The following is a 9,273-nucleotide window of genomic DNA, read 5'->3' as shown; positions in this document are numbered from 1 at the left end:
CATCCTTATTAAACAATGATATATTTATTTATGTATTTAGTGTGAATTTGCATTCTTGCAAAAGTAAACAGACCTAAAAATAGCAGCCCCCATAAACAGGCAGATTAAATGTTTTAAAAGTTCATTTTAGAATGAATACTTCATAGATTTAAGTAAACAGCAGCTAATAAAGTGGATGTGCACATTTGAAATAAAACAAAGTTTGGACGTATTGGGTTTAGTTTCTTTCTTAATGTCATTATTTTGTTTTACTTGTTAAATTAGGCAATATGAGTGTTACACTTAATCGGGATGTGGGAAGTGTCATACATAAGTTAATGCTACAGTGTTGTTACGGTCCAATGCTTTAAATAGGCAAAATGTGACATTTCAACAGACTATTATTTCAACATGTCGATAAAATAAATATTGGAGTCGGCCTTTCTCAGTATAACATATTGAAAGTACTTCAGAAATAAAAAATGCATAATAACTTTCAGTTGAACATTCACTCTGAGGATTGGCCACATTGATGATGCCTGTTAGCAGACTACATCTGAGGAAAAATAATTCCCATTCACTTGTGAGGGTGATTTCTATGAATTAACATGTTCTATTAAGGAGTCAAAAGTGCCCTCAGGTGTAGATCAATAATGCCAGTTGGCTCCATTATTTATAAATCTAGAAGCACACAATTATCGGACAGATAATTATCAGATAGATATTGGGAAAAAATGATGTTATTTCTATCGGCCCGATAGCTCAGAATTAGACCGATATTGAAAGCCGCCTAAAATATACCAACGTTGCTCCGGTTACTGTTACTTTAAGAGCGCAAGCCTCCACTGCATGACGTCGGAGGCAAAATGGTGCTGTTGCGCAGAACTTAAGAAGTAAAAGTGAGCCCCGATTCTCGTTGGCAAGGTGATTCGGTCGCCTGCCTTCCTGCAGGCCCCGCCGGATCGCTTACCGATTAAGAGAACGCGTTTGTGAGTTTGAGTGTGAAAAAAAAGAAAGAAAAAAAAAGTAAACAGTTAGCCATTGGTCAAACTTGGAGACTGGGAAAAAAATATATATAGCTTGTGCACACGCAACCAGTCGAAGTCTGCTTGACACAAAAAAACAATATTTATTATAAATATTGAAACTGGAGTAGAAGTTTTCACAAACGCACGCTTACAGAGACTTCCATTATCCGGAATGGAATGACAGCCATAGCTGTGGCTCCCTCGGGGCCCGCAGTTGCCCGATGGCCCAGAGTTCCGAGGCACCGCGTTGGAGGCAGCCAGCTTTGGCAGCTGGGAATGTTCAGAAGCCGTAGTGGTCACGATCGGGCCGCCGTGCCTTTTTTGTTTGAAACTGCTTTTACCTTCGTTGTTGCATACTAAAATCATGTCGACCAGACCTGTCACCAAAGCCCAGGCTTAAGGGGTGCACATAAAATACATGGGTGGGCCCAATTATTATGAATACCCAACAGACAGCATTAACTTGCCCCATATTTTGCCGTGCATCTATGCATTGAATGGTGCCCGGTGACAGTATTATCATAGACAGTATTTACAGTACATACACATACAGTAGATCGCAACGCCGTTGCTAGTACGTTGACGTCGCAGCCATATTGGATGAGGCAAAGTGAAGCTATTTGTAAAGGTGCCTTGTTCAGTTTCTCCTTGGAGATGTGTCATCAAGCCACAACTTATTGGATTAATAAGGAACCATTACCTTTAATTATATTATGCCATTCTAATTCAATCTTACTAATTATTTGCCGACATTTAATGGTGAATACAATTGCCACATCCAATATGGCGGATGCGCTGACATATCACTTCAAATGGGCCACCTGTTTGAACGGTGTCTGCAGCAGAATTAAAAACAAAAAATGAAAGCAAAATAAAATGTTTATTCTTTTAATTACTATCATCCGTACTTTTACTATCATCTACAATTTGGGACATCTAATGTAATGATTTATCACACCACATAATATTTTCAACTTAAGTCAAAGTTATGAGGACAGTTAGCCATCTAAACAAAACAAACAATCACTGACCCTTTATTCTTTTAAGCAGCAACAACAGATATATATGTAGTTCTCCCCCCAAAAAAGAAAAAAGTTATTGGTGTGGAGGAGCAGGAAGTTATCGGTTATCGGTAATATATATATATATATTTATTTATTTATATTTATATTTATATATCCATTTCAAAGTTGTTACAGTGTAAATGGCCTATAAAGTAACTTTATTTATTTATTTGTTTATTTATTTATCGGGGGGGTTAATGCAGTGACTTTGTAATACTTTTACTTTATATGTAATTTAGTTGTGTTTATTATTTTGTCTGTGTGCTCAAGCCTGTCTTGTAACACTAAAGAGGTTTGGTATATAAAATAGATGAATAGATAGATTTTTCTACAGTACATGTTTTAATTTTAAAGTTTATTCAAGTTACATGCTTGGGTGTAACTTTGTCACCTTCAAATGACGTAACGTTTTCAAACTGTCAACTCAGTCACCCGGTCACAGCAAATGAATGGAATACATATTGTCGATAGTGACGATGCTTTATCTGGAGAAAGTGGTTGTCAGTCAGCTCTGGCGCTGAATGCTTTGAGTTTAGCTGGTGTTTTTTAGTGATCTGTTCCATTCTGGCTTTTGTCATGTTTTCTTAGTACCTTATTTTGTTGATAATTTGTTCTTCCCTCCCTGCTCATTTAATTAACTGCTATCTCCCTAATGTGTCTCACTGGTGGCATATTGTCTTCAGTTCCTCTTCCTTTATATACCCGGGTATATACCCAGCCACAAAATAGCCCACAAAACTACATTTGTGAGGCTTCACAGTTGCTATCAGAGCTATACTCGAGCACACCACCAGCCAGTCAACTCTTGTGAATCATATTTATATCACATTATTTACAAGAATACCTAAAAATGTTCCTGGTTTCAGTGTGAGGAATGTTGGTTTTAAAATGTCTGAGTCTAAGAGCTAAAGCCATGTGATGCTGAGACATGAAGGTTATGACAGAGACTGCTTTGGTGTCACATGGATTTCCATAAGAAACACAGAGATCCTAAAGCAGCCAGCTTTACTGATGGAGCTCAGCTTGAGTTGATATGGCCGTGATGTGACGTGGAACCTCATTTTGATGTGAAGTTTCTCAAGTGTTTTATGCAAATATACGCCCATGAGTGAACATGTAAGATGTATTTCATTTTGCATACCTAGTATCCACACTGCTGTTTATCTATGCCCAGACTGGGGTGCTGAAGGTTAGCTTACACTGCTTCCAATGTTTTTTCAACTGGTCTGCTGAGAGTGATTAGCATAATGCTACGTTCACAATTTTTTTCCTATTGGCTACGGCAGCCCAGTTTAAGACCACCGTGGACAAAGCAGGATAGTCATGAGATAACAAAGGGAGACAGGATGGGCAAACATGACCCAACGTGGATACCTGGTGAGATTTTAAAATACTATAAAGTTTACCACATCAATCACAGTGTGGATAAATCCCAAGTGTTTGCTTCTGACACATACTATTAGCAATGAATGTGTGTCTTATTTTTTTTAACCAATCATATTTTATATTCTCTAGTCTTCACCTTCGCAGAGGGGTTAGTTGACTGACATCTGCATTATTCTGTTGTTGATCAGAGCTAAATAGTCTTGAGGTGTGCTGTGATAGTCAGGAGGATGAATGTCAGACATCATTAAAAATGTGTTTTCAAGAAAAAATGGACATTGTGAGGGTAGGTCAGCCAACACCATCACTGGCCAGCTTGTTTCAACCTGTAAAATGATTTATTTAGCATTTCCTGAGCAACAAGCTAGGTCTGACTACACAACACAACTCTAACTACGCAATACCAAAAAAGATCTGAGGAACTAGCATCTCAGGTTAGTATTATTTTATTTAAAATCTTTTTTTTTTTTGTCACATTATTAGGTAAATATTGATTGTGAACTGCTGTACTGTTGTATAGGTTTGGAGTTATAAATACATTGATAAAAGAAAAACATTGCTACACAAAAAGTGGCCCTTGAAAACAAACCAGGAGACATTGCGATTAATTTTCTCTTTCACCATAACCGCAAGAGCCGAGGTGTCATATTTGTATTATTTTTATGTTAGGCTGAATCTTGTTTACATTTTCTGGCTTTTCAGTCTTCGTTCTTTGGGCTACACACGTGCTCCTCTCTTTTGATTTTCATCAACACCCTCATCTGTTAACCTGGCAACAGTCAGATTGATATTGTGATTCACTCAAGGGAGTTCTCCACAATATCAATCTGGGACTTCTCCACGGTGATTTGCTCGGGAAAGGCGGAACATTCTGTACAATACTTCGAGCTGATTGGACAATACGGCATTGTGCACGTTTGTTTTGACCAATCACGGCCACGGATGAAAATTTGATCTTCGTTTTCGTTGAAGGCGGGGGGGAAAGCACATCTTTACCAGCTAAAAATTTCCGTCAGTAAAACATCTACAACCTTCACCAATTGCTTGACTTTTAAGTCCACCGGTTATAGTCCCAGCATTAGGCAGAGTTTGAACAAAAAATAGAATGTTAATTCACGTGTGAGTTTTACAGAACTGTAAAATTATTTTCAATGATTTGGCTTGTATCAAGTCAGTAAATATCACCCTCATAGCTTTGAAGAGGTGAACATACAAAGACTTAGCCACCAATTGAATTGTATGTAAACTGCATTCGGATAAAAACTGAAAAACAAATTCAAAGTCTACTTGATTCTGTTTGGGAAAAAATTAACAATGTAATAATCTATAACAATCAGTTGAACTACTCGGCTAAGACATAAATAATACAAATGTCCGCTAATCATATTTGAGTTCTTGCAAGGCAGTATTCTTTGCATGAAAACAAGGCGGCTTTTGTATTTATGTCTCATTCTCAAGCAAAGACACCACACGACATATTTCCTTCATGCACAACAACGTAAATGTGCAAAAACGGATTCATCATACATGCAATCCCATCTTCATAAACCTGTACACACACCCACACGCATGTGCACGGACACACATACACACGCGCCATGCTGTGCCCCATTTCTGTTTAGGGAAAAAAGTAATTACTCTCTTTCCCTGCCTCAATGCCTTCAGAAGCCTCAGAGGGGTGATTCCCCAGTGAGCCAGGGAAATTCACTTAAACAGCTTTTGAGAGAGTAAGCAGTCTTATTGTTGCACAATGAAACTTTGACTGCAAGAAGGGAATGTGTGAAGGTGGAAAAGCAGGAAGGTGAAGGAAGATGGTAAATATAAAGCCGTTAGGCAGCATTGTTTTCTCTTATTTTATTCTATTTCCCCTCAACATTTCACATACCTCTTTGAGTCATTCTATCCAAACTAAAAAGTGTGGGCTTTCAACAATGGACAATAAAGCACAGTTGCACAACATCCTGCTGTGTTTCTTAAAAGAAATGATTGAGCCCAGCATGCTCTGTGTGTGCGTGCATGAATTCACGTGCATCCATTCGTTGACCTTCCAGAAGTTTTTCATCACACCTTCAAAAGCACAATTCAACAGTTAGATACTCAACTTGGTTTTACACCACTCCATTTTCAATACTTTTTTTTTTCCCCCTTGTAGCTCCTCAGGTGACAATTATACACAATCCTCTGGATTGCAACTCCGGGTGGCTAAGAGTAGGATCCCACTCGAACAAGCTAAATTAATAATGATCGAAGTAAAGAATATTATGATGTGCTCATAATCCACCAAGTCGGGTGTTGGGGCAGTTTGCATTGAAGGATGACATGCAAGCAGTGTGACACACTGGGGAGATTTGCAGTCTTGTGCTGGAAATTTCATCACATTGCTTTAGTGCTAATATCTTTATGATGTTGTGCAAACAATGAGTGCTAGCCCGGATACATTAAATGGATGCCCACAAGACACATTCTGCACAGTGCACACACACAGTCTTGGTATTTTTGATCATTATTTCAATGAGTGAATTGGTGAGTAAAGAATGTACATTCCTCTGAGGGACTATAGAGGTTGAATGGATAAAACCCCTTGGAAAACAAAGTCTGTGGGGACATATGTGTGTGCGTGCATGCATATATGTGTATACACGTTCCTTTATCTGCACTGTTTCATCTTTTGTAGCCTACATGGGTATATAAATAATATAATTTGTTCAAGAGTGTGTGGTTGGTTCAGTGTGATAACGTCTTGTCTCTATGATAATAAATTTAAAGAAGGAACAAAACGGCAAAGACATGAATAAGCTTGTTGAACTATGAATAAAAAGATTCATGCCTCCTATAGCAGCTCTGGAGGCTAATTAAAGCTGATGATTTTTTTTGTTGTTGTCATTCCTGGATGTATTTGAGCCACTTCAACTTTCATGACGAAGAGTAAGTGTATTTAAGAAAGCAATAGCCAACATATAAAAAGCAAAAGAGCTGCCCACACAATGGAACTGGAAAGGTAGTGGGGGGCTTTTGTGGACTGTTGAACTGCCAGCAGGTATTTCGAAAAGACTAAAGACATATACGGGTAAAAGCTGCACTGGTAGTGGCTGGTCAGGATAAAAAGCTGGGTGGCCAGGGTGCAGTGAAAATTCTCTAAGAGTCTGTTACCCTGGGGATGCAATGGTGTTGTGCGTTTTTTCTTTAAAGTCCAGCCATCGACAGACCTCTGGAAGACCAGAGGTGGAAAATCCAGGTCCAGAAAGTAAAAACCCTGCCATAGGTGTATCGACTCAAGTAGCGGTAGAGCTGTGCGATACTTGAGATTTTGGTATCGATATCAAGTAAATACTGATGCAAATTTCAGCGATACCGATACCATGTACTTTTAGATTAATTACATATGGTATTTTAAATCATTTGTCCTATTAAATACGTTTTTTTCCCCGCTCCCAGCTTTTTTACTGGATTTTGCCAGATTTTGCAAGGGCCACAGAATATTGTGTTCTATTGCTATAAAAACATGGAACCTACCAAAAGAAAGATTTATCGCTTCTTTCATCAGGAAAAAAGTATATTTCTATCTGTATCCTTTTTGCAGCAATTAGCATTAGAATATAGCTAAGTTTCATCATTATTCACAAACACTGGGGAAAAGAGCCTTTTTGCATCATGGCCCTGGTTGATCTCTTATACTCTCCTGCCATTATTCTCCTGCCTGCTGGCCATTATTGTAATAACTACCATTGCTTTAAGCGCTTTCTTGAGTTCAGAGGCTCCATCAAAGCATTCTAAACATGCCATAATATAACATCCTCAACGGAAACATACCTGGGCTGTTTTTTCAATTTGCAATGTAGTAATAATATTCATATTTTTAGTCCGTCACTCTTCTGCACTCAATGTAACGTCAGCCACCGAAGTTCCTCTAGTAGTGTCACATTACATAAATGATACTTACACGTTAAGCTACACCAATACCTAGCTCAACTAGTAGTTGGAAAAGCTCAAACAAAGCATAATATGACTCATTGTCATATTATGTCATTTACTGTAAAGATAATTATTTGTTACCGCCAGTGCCGCCCACCGCTATCATTGGCAGGCCGGCACATGCGTGTGTGCTACAAAGGGATTGTGAGAGGGACCCACGAGAAACCAAAATAAATGAACAAATGTAAAATATTGATATGGTGCTCTGGTATTGATCCAATACGATACTCCTGTTAGTATCGATTATATCGATACTTGGATCGATCTGCACAGCCCTAACCACCAGACATTTCACTGACCAGTTGTTTGGTGGTGGTGGTAGCAGCGCTCTAGTCTGGAATCACGCAAGATTTGACCCACTTGGTGAAATGGTATCGCTTCACAGAGGACATAGCAATTAATTTGCTCCATAAACCAGGAAGAGGCCCATGATGTCAACACCCATATGCTCCATAGGTAACCCCATTTGGTGCTGCCACAAGGAGGCATGTGAAAGCTGGGTTGACATTGAGGGTCTTGGTAATGCCAAAGTGGTCATTCCCACCAAACCGTGGACTAGCCTGAGCAAAAGAAGCTGGGGGATTCATCGTTGGCCCACCAGGTTCTTCCAGTGGCAGTGGCGGAGATGGCTGCAGCCATTGAGGGTGAGCCATTATAAATATAGGGTCTTTTTTTCCAGCTACAGCATGCTTCTACCCATCTATGAATACAATTGAGAAGGGGGATTTCCTTCTGTTGTTTCACGCTCTGGACTGCAGGTGATGCACAGGTGACTTCAAGGGTGTCAGACATAAGTTCTCATCAGCTGACACTGTAGTTTTGTTTGGGACTCCAAAGGCCTCGGCGATAGTAAATAATTCCTTGGTCCCCCTGTCAGCTAGGCCCATGTCAGTGGCCCTGAGTGTCCAAAATGAAAGGTTCCTGAATGTCAGGGTGGGCCAACACTACAACCAATACTGATACTCCTGTTAGTATGGAGTCTATCGATACTGGGATTGATCTGCACAGCCCTAACCGGCCGACATTTCACCGACCAGTTGTTTGGTTGCCAATCCCTCACAGCGGCATCTTTGTTGATGGGGCCTTATACTGTCTTCCGTCTATGTTACAGATGACGTACAGTCCATAAGCTGCTCATAGGCTGCTCAGTCACAGCGTAATTGGGTATGGGAGGTGGGCATGATCACAGGTAACAGTTCTCCTGCTGTGTTTCACCCCAGCTTAGTTTAACGGTGTCTAGGAAGCTGGACTTTTTAGTGCCAGCGCTAGGAAGAAGCATGCAATGTGCTCAGTTCTCTGTATTGCTAGAATCCCTCAATAGACTGTCAATTGGCCTTTCTCATTTCACGCTGCGGTAGCTGCAGGGGTGCGCTGGTGGCTTGCACAAAACATGTTTCCAACTCTCTGTATCTTTCCCTTTAGCACTTGCACCGGCACCTTTCTAATCTATGTTTTTTTTTCTCCATCTAGACCACCCTACTAGGAAATGGGTCCGTATTCTTCATGACCCTTTTTGCCTCTGGTTGGATGTTAATGTTTCTTAAAATGTTCTATTCATTTTTTTTTTTAGAAGTGTCAATAATACAAAAATACAGAGCAGTTTTACTTTTCAGCCGTGTACAGTGCACATTTATGTAAAATCAGATGTAAAGCTGATTAGCCTACTATAGCGAGAGCATCTGAGCTGTGTAGGTGCCTGTGTAAATGAGACAGTAAGAAACGGCAGAGGAGCTCATTAAAAACGCAGATGGTGCTGACACACCTCCTGCACAGAATGCCGGGCTGCTGTATAAAGTTCATATTCTGGTGTATTGTCACTTCTGAGTAAACAAGCAGGGCGGCATGCC

This window comes from Vanacampus margaritifer, chromosome 7 (assembly GCF_051991255.1).
Source record: "Vanacampus margaritifer isolate UIUO_Vmar chromosome 7, RoL_Vmar_1.0, whole genome shotgun sequence".
Classification (NCBI taxonomy): Eukaryota; Metazoa; Chordata; class Actinopteri; order Syngnathiformes; family Syngnathidae; genus Vanacampus; species Vanacampus margaritifer.
The sequence above is the reverse complement of the archived record's forward strand: the minus strand, read 5'-3'. Positions refer to the sequence as shown.